Genomic DNA, 8,074 nt, shown 5'->3' with positions numbered 1-8,074 from the left:
TTAGGTCACTGACATTGCAACCACATGGTTTTATTATTGCTTGTGTATTTGGCATTGAACTGTATTGTACATTGAACACTTGGGGATTGTTGGTTTTATTGTAATAAGTTCATTAAAATGCAAAACTTTACAAATAAAACTGCATTAGTTAATCAGATTAAAGTTGTTTTATATTTATTTTAAATATTATGAAATAAATAAACCCATAGCAACTTTAATGTAATACAGTTTGATTTATGATGCAAAATTTACTTTTGGCCCACGGCCCTCAATCAAGTTTGATTTTTGGCCCTTCATAGGAAAAAGTTTGGGCACCCCTGATCTAGACCATGAGGTGCCCAAAATGTTTACAATGAAGGGCCAAAAATCAAACTTGATTGAGGTCTGTGGGCCAAAAGTACAGTTACATTATATTAAACTGTTATTTAATTTAAAGTCTTTAAACTTGTGTCACAGTTTAGTCCAAGTAATGATGAAGATGAGTCCAAAAAAGTTCCAATGAACACAAGATTTATTAATAAAACAAACTCAGGTAATCCAAATGCAAGAAGGCAACATAACAGCACAACAGTATCACACAACAATAACAGACCATGAACTGAAGAAACTGAAGGGATTAAAAACACAGGGTGATGAACTCAGTGACGGACAGGTGAGAACTAATTAATCAATAACCATAGCAACATCTAAAGAACAGGAAAATGGGACAAAGGAAAACAGCTAACCAAGGAAATACAAACAAATAGTTAACAAGAACGAAAACAAACAGGCAGATCATGACAGACCCCAGGAAGGTGCGACCTTGTGCCATAACAGTTCAACTTCGGATGCTGGCTGGATAGACCAGGGTGGAGAAGATGGTTGGAGGAGCCAAGGAGGAGCTCAGTGGAAGAACCCCTGGAAGACTGGATAGTGGAAGGATTCATGGAGGGACGGATGGGGGAAGGGCCCATGGAGGAGTGGATGGTGGAAGAATTCATGGATGAGCGAATGGCCGATGAGAGTTTAGAGCGACCCAGGAGATGGCCAGGAAGGAGGTAACCTATGGCGTAAGTGATAGAGGGAGGAGCCAAGGTGGACACTTGAGCCCAACCGACAGCAGTGACACTGAGAGATGTGGAGACCCAGGCGAATTCCGAAGGACCGAGAAACTGAGAGAGAAGGATAGATGGACTAGGACAGTGGATCTCAACCTTTCTGACTTCAAGCCTGAAAGTCCATGGCAAGGGTGGAGTGACAACAGACTGGGGCAGATCTGGTGGGATGAGGGAGCCTGGTGGAGCTAGAAGGATGATGATTCCTGGTGAAGCTGAGCGGGCGAGGAGCCAGGGCGGAGCCCGACTGGTTGACGGGCTGAGGTGGAACCAAGGGCTCTGAGGGACAAGGTGGAGCCAGGGACTCTTCATGCCAGGGTAGAGCTGGGGACCGCCAGCCCCAGGGCGCATCAGGGCTACATGGTGGGGCTGATAGTGGAGAGGAAGGGCTGCAGGGATGGATCCACCGGAGGCGGAGCCGACAGTATGGCTTGCTTCGGTAGAGCATGTAGGAGATGAAGGACAGGAATGGTGGTGACAAAGACCATTGCACAAACATTGTGCTGTATGGAACCAGAGGCGATGAAGAAAACACTGTGCAGGACAGAACTTCCAGCGATGACGAGGAAAACACTGTGATGAACGGGAATTCTAATGGGAGAAGAGGTTCATGGGTGTGAAGCGTGACCTCTGTCTTACAGTCGATCAGCCATTCCTCCTCTTCCAGCTCCACTAAAACTTTAACTGGCACAGATGTGACAGCCGGCTCACACACCTGGTTAGATGTCTTGCATAGGTTGCAGCTGTCGTGGCAGATTCAAAGTCTTTGGTTCGGGTCTCAAAGAAATCTCTCAGAGTTGAAGTTTCAGGTCTCAGAAGAATTAACTTTATTGGACAAGCAACAAAGTGAGATGCCAGCTGTTCATCTGACTTACAATGGCCAGCCTTCAGGTCTTATGCCTTTTTCTTATCGCTAGGTACCCAATGGGAATCCGCATAGTTGTCTTTTTCTTTTTGCTCCTCCTTGAGATATCGCCACCATTAAAAATATCTTCCCCGAGGCCTTCTTTCTATTGGTGGAGAATCTAACCATACCATTTAAAAAAACAAAAACATCTTATATAACATGTTTTTCAGTACAATTTCACGCCACAGCGGCTGTCTTCCAGTGCCCTGCACAAGTCTGAGCTCCCTGTCGTGAACTAGCACGGACGAAGGGCTAGGCTTAACGCAAGGAATACCAAGGTACACTGGGGAGCATATCACACATGGAAATATGCAACACAATGCCTGCCCGCAGGGAGGTCTTACAGAATAAACATATGATCCTCAAACGGGATACATATGGAACACTGAGGTATCCAGCCCGCAGGGTGGAATGTTTCAACCCCAGGGGTGGCAAGGTGGTCTTGCCAAGGGAAGACCCCCGAAGATGTCCGATCAGAGTCGTGCTTTCTTTCCTGCAAGATGTGTTGGAGCGAAGGCTGTCTCCCACCACCCTCAAAGTGTGTGTTGCCGCTATCGCTGCACATGACGATGCAGTTGAAGGTAAGTCGTTGGGAAAGCATGACCTGATCGTCAGGTTCCAGAGGGGAGCGAGGAGACTGAATCTGCCTCCCCCACCCCTCTATACCCTCTTGGGACCTGTCTCTGGTGCTCAGCGCACTGCAGAGACCTCCCTTTGAACCACTGCAGTCAGCTGTGTTAACCCCCTGGGGTCGGCGATCACGCCGGCCTGACCAGTTTGCTTTTTTTCTTATTAGTGCAAAAGAGACTCAAAATACTCTGTTGATTTTGATCTTACATTTAAGTGTTAAAATGCGAAAATGAACTGTAACTCAGCGAATACTTGTTACACAGACACGAGAGATATGTCTTTATATAGCTTGAATTATCTTCTGTTAGATGAAGTAATTTATGTAAAAAACAAATATTCTCAGTTTATGTAATCCGTTTGAAACCAAGGAGAGGTACAGTTCTACCAAAAAGACTCAGGAGAGAATTATTGAATGCAATAGATTTATTTGTGAAAGATTACAGACGGAATAAAATTGATGCTCGACAAGCTCCGTCTCGGTTCTTTGGCGTGGGCTCTGTCCTCCGTCTGGGTCGGTGAGTTAGCCGGTAGGTCCTGCCTGATGGTCTGGACAGGGGCGGAGCCTAAACCCCCTGACGGTTGGACAGGAGCCTATACCTGGTGGTGGTGGGGAGGATGGGGGAAAACTTTTCTACGACACCTACAGCAACGAAAGGGGGAGGTAAGGTCAGTCTTTTATATCTGATGTTGAACTGTGATTGGTGGTGCGAAATTACATATTAGTGACGTGGCAATAGAGTCTTTCTGGTAGAACTTACGCTGACGCTTCCATTTTTTCAATATCTCTAATGAGCTGAGGGTGCTTTTCACATGGTAAATAGTTTAGCTGATCTATATGCATCACACACGCCCCCGATCAATGCCACAAAAACACGAAGTTCCTTCATCACTGATATTTCATCACGTTTTGAGGATGGCATGCTACTCCGGTAAAGAGGCCCTTCAGATGATTCTGGATAGTGAGGAAGAATTCACCTTTTCCTCAGAGGAAGATTGCAACTCAGACGACGAACGGCTGTATTTTGAAGAGCGAATTGATACTGCCGAGGATACACGTTCGGAGTAAGTTGTAAGTTGTTATATAATTCTTTTTCTGATAATATAGAACTCATATGAATTTTCAGACTATATTTTGCTTAGTTTTGGCTAGCTTTTGACATCTTACAGGAAAGGTTGCCTTACAGTATCATTCGTGTATATGCTCAAGTGTAAACTTTTTCAATATGATATTGCTCTCTAAACATTTGTCATAAAATACTGCCTTATACACAGATGTTTGTGAATACAGGCTTAAATGTTTGAAATGCTCTAAATGCGTGCGGTCTCTATGGCCCATCAACAGATACTCGCGGTGATGCGGTCTATGGCCCATCAATATATATTTCTCCGTCCTATGGCCCATCAACAGATACTGTATATGCATACATTGTGCATCCATACCCATTAATTGCCCATCAGTTTACTTTGGATAATGTATGCTAACAGGTTTTTTTTTTTTTTTTTTTTTTTTTGAATGTGGCTGCATCAAGCTCGCCTTCATCAGCACCTCGCAGAGGGGCACGCAGGTGTCGTTCAGTTCTCATTGCGATCGAGAATCATACTGAGTAAGTGCACAGACGTAAAATTTTACAGATGAAATGTAGCCTAATTGAATTTACATCGTCATAATATACAAGTACCTATTCTTGTGTGAAATTACAAAAATCGTTGTCTTTTTTTTATCCATGGCCATTAGTGATTGATAATGATAATACAGTTTCTTTAATTGTGTTATCAGCATGCTCACGTTTTTTTTTTTTTTTGTTTTTTTTTAAACAGATGTGACAATGAACATGTCCAAGCATCTGTCCCGAAGAGAGCCAAGGCGCACAAGCAGGCAGGCAACAGGCAGTCCACTCTGTCATGGAAAACAGAGACTGATGTTGACATGGTTCCACAGACTGTGCGATTCCTGCCTGCACTGGAAACTGGACCGCAACTGAGCTCTGTAGACTCACATTCGCCCATGAGTCTTTTCAAACAATTTTTTTCATAAAATGCTGTGTCAACTCTGTGCCACAACACCAATGCTCAGGCTGCCAAGGCAACTGCAAAGGGCTGCAAATATAAATGGACAGATGTCAGCATCAGTGAGATGTACCGCTACATTGGGCTGCTGTTTTACATGGCCAAGGTGAAGCTCCATCAGGGACTACTGGCGGCAAAGCAGTGTTTTCTCCGTACCTTTTCCAGCTACAGTTATGTCTACGGACAGATACTGCACCATTTCATGGAATGTGCACATGAGTCACACAGAAACAGATAAGGATAATGTAAGAAAGAGGGGCACAGCTGAACATGACTGTCTTTTCAGGGTCAAACCTCTCATGGACACTATTCATCATGCTTGTAAAGCCATTTATCATCCTAAAAAAAATTTATATCTTTTGTAACAGTATACACTACCTTTCTTTCTTTTTTTTAAATGATGACTTGTATTGTTATGAAAGATTTCTAATTTGAATAAATGCTGTTCTTTTTAACTTTTTAATTATCAGTGAATCCTGAAAAAAGTATCACAGGTTATAAAAAAATATTAAGGATCATGTGACACTGAAGACTGGAGTAATGATGCGGAAAATACAGCTTTGATCAAAGAAATTAATTATATTTTAAAGTATATTAAAATAGAAAATCATTATTTTAAATTGTAACAATATTTCACAATATTACTGTTGTTTCTGTATTTTTGATCAAATAAATGCAGGCTTCTTTCAAAATATTAAAAATAGTAATGTGTTCAAACTTTTGACCGGTACTATATGTTTATGTAGCACTGTAGTCTTGTGAGGCACAACATTTAGTTCCTTCACATAGAGGAATTACAATAAAACAGACTGAAAAACAAAACCTTTGAGTCTCCTCTCATTCTTTGTTCAGGCTGCCTCACAGCACCTTGATGGGGCATTAGCCATTGGGGGAGTGTCTTTTGTCTCCCTTGGTGTGAATCACATTAATATTCATGGGCATCAAAACTCCCACACTTACAGCAGTACTGACACAAAAACTGACTTACAAAATTTAAATTGTTATATTGTTGTTTGTGAAAGAGTGGTCAGAAAGATTTTCACATCATTTTAAAAATTCTAGCCTACAAGAATGGTAACTCAAAAGTCTTGTGGACAACTATTCAGTATTATATGGCCTTATTTTGGTGACAATTTCCCCCCCCAAAAAATAATAACCACGCATAATATTTTTTTTCTCTATAAAATGCAAACATGTAGGCCTACATCCATTTTGCTCACATATTATTGTAGCAGAGTTTGTGCTGAATACAGCAAAATGACATGCTGGCCAATGGTATGTTGTAAGTAGCTGAAATAAGCACAAATGTCAGGGCATGTCAAAACATCTCAAGGACCCCAAAAACACCTCAGACCCCAGAGGGTTAAAGATCCTGTCACTAAAGACAGTGTTCCTGACTGCTTTAGCTTCAATCAAGAGGGTAGGGGACCTGCAAGCATTTTCGGTTGACGTATCGTGCATAGAATTCGTGCTGGCAAACTCTCGCGTTGTCCTGAGACCCCGGCTCGGATACGTGCCCAAGGTTCCTACTACTCCCTTCAGGGACCAGGTAGTGAACCAGCAAGCGCTGCTTTCGGAGGAGGCAGACCTAGCCTTGCGGTTATACATGGACAGAACGCAAAGCTTTAGGACCTCAGAGCAGCTCTTCGTCTGTTACGGAGGCCAGCAGAAGGAAAAGGCTGTCTCCAAGCAGAGGATGGCCCACTGGATAGTTGATGCCATCGCCTTGGCTTACGAAGCCCAAGGCGTGCCTTGCCCGTTTGGGTTGCGAGCACACTCAACTAGACGTGTGGCGCTGACTCAAGGGTGCCTCGCTGACAGATATGTAGAGCTGCAGGCTGGGCGACACCTAACACGTTCGCTAGATTCTATAGCCTCCGTGTAGAACCGGTATCTTCCCGTATACTCGCCCCCAGTGGCCAGTATCGCGAAGGACCCGTTCTTAGTGTCGGCTTGCAACGCCACTCCCGCCCCCATGGGCCGTGCGTATATCCAATATCCAATCCAATTATACAAGATAGTCCTACAAGATAGTCCTTGTCCTCACACTCCGTCATGGCGATATGGCGAGACAGCTTTTCACCCGATGGGAAATCTCGTCAAATTTTAGTGTCACGAGATCTCGTGGCACGGGATCTCGTCACACCCCTTCTGAATACTAAAATAAATATAGCTAAAGTTAGCATAGCCTACACTAGTAACGTTACTGTAATTTACACAAGACTGAAAACTCCATGAATTATTAGCTAACTTTATTCTGTCCCTTCAGTTAGACTGAACAAATAAATGTCACATTAGGCAAGGAAGTTGTAGGTTGTGTTTGAATAATTACACATCTTATTTAGCTGAGGTAAATTAAATGCAATTCTCTCGTATCCTTGCTCGATGCCTTTTAAACTATTTAAAAGGCTGATTCACGCTTCAGGGCAGTGAGTGACGAGTACATATGTCGTCCAGTGGTTGTCCAGACACCCTAGGCACAACCTTAAGCAATGGCCCTGAACGGTGGTTTAATGTCAACATTGTAGTTATTGGCAACCTTTTGGTCATTTTGTTAGAAGGTTGGGTACATTGTGCCAACGTTCTGTGTTTGCTGGGCTGTATGACTAATTATCGATGTATATATTTTCTACCGGTGTTCAAAATACTTTGTGTTTTATATTGTGTAGGTCTCCGGCTAACTGACTAACTCACATCATTACTGTGAAATACTTATGCTAATCAGCTGTGGGCCCACTATTACCTAAATCTGTATCTATTAATGCAGATCGTCAGTGGTTCTTACAATTTTGAGTAAAGATAAAGGATGGAGTAAGATTTGTTTCACCAACGTTTATGTTACATCAGTCATTAACGTTAGAGCTCGGCTAACCTATGCACCACTATTGATATAGTTCACGCATGTGCACCGCAATAAATCAGAAATAACACATTGATTTGTTTATGGACTCACACTTGTTAATGCTGATGGTTAATTACAGTTGAAACATCTCATTATGTACCTCAAACTGAGCAGTGTATCACTGAGAAACGTCCTGCTCAAGTTGTCCTTGCGACGGAGGTTTGGATTGAATAACTAGTTCTTCCAATGTTTCATCATTGGACTCGCGCTCAGATTGATATGGTAATCAATCAGTCATCATTCGTTACTGTCTTCAGTTTAGTGTGTACAATCGCTGAGCTGTAGGAGGCCTCCAGATGGAGTAACCCCAGAGTGCAGTCTGGACGACTGGGGCGGGGCGACACATTAAGGCGGGGCTACACATGTCACTCCGCCCACCCCCAATTTCATTGGTTTATAATACAGGCATAAGGCATAAGCATGCGCATTCCTTTATGTACGAGTTTATGAATGATCTACTACGCCGTTTGGCTG

The sequence above is a fragment of the Rutilus rutilus genome (assembly GCF_951802725.1).
Source record: "Rutilus rutilus genome assembly, chromosome: 23".
Lineage (NCBI taxonomy): Eukaryota > Metazoa > Chordata > Actinopteri > Cypriniformes > Leuciscidae > Rutilus > Rutilus rutilus.
Note: the sequence above shows the minus strand (reverse complement) of the source record.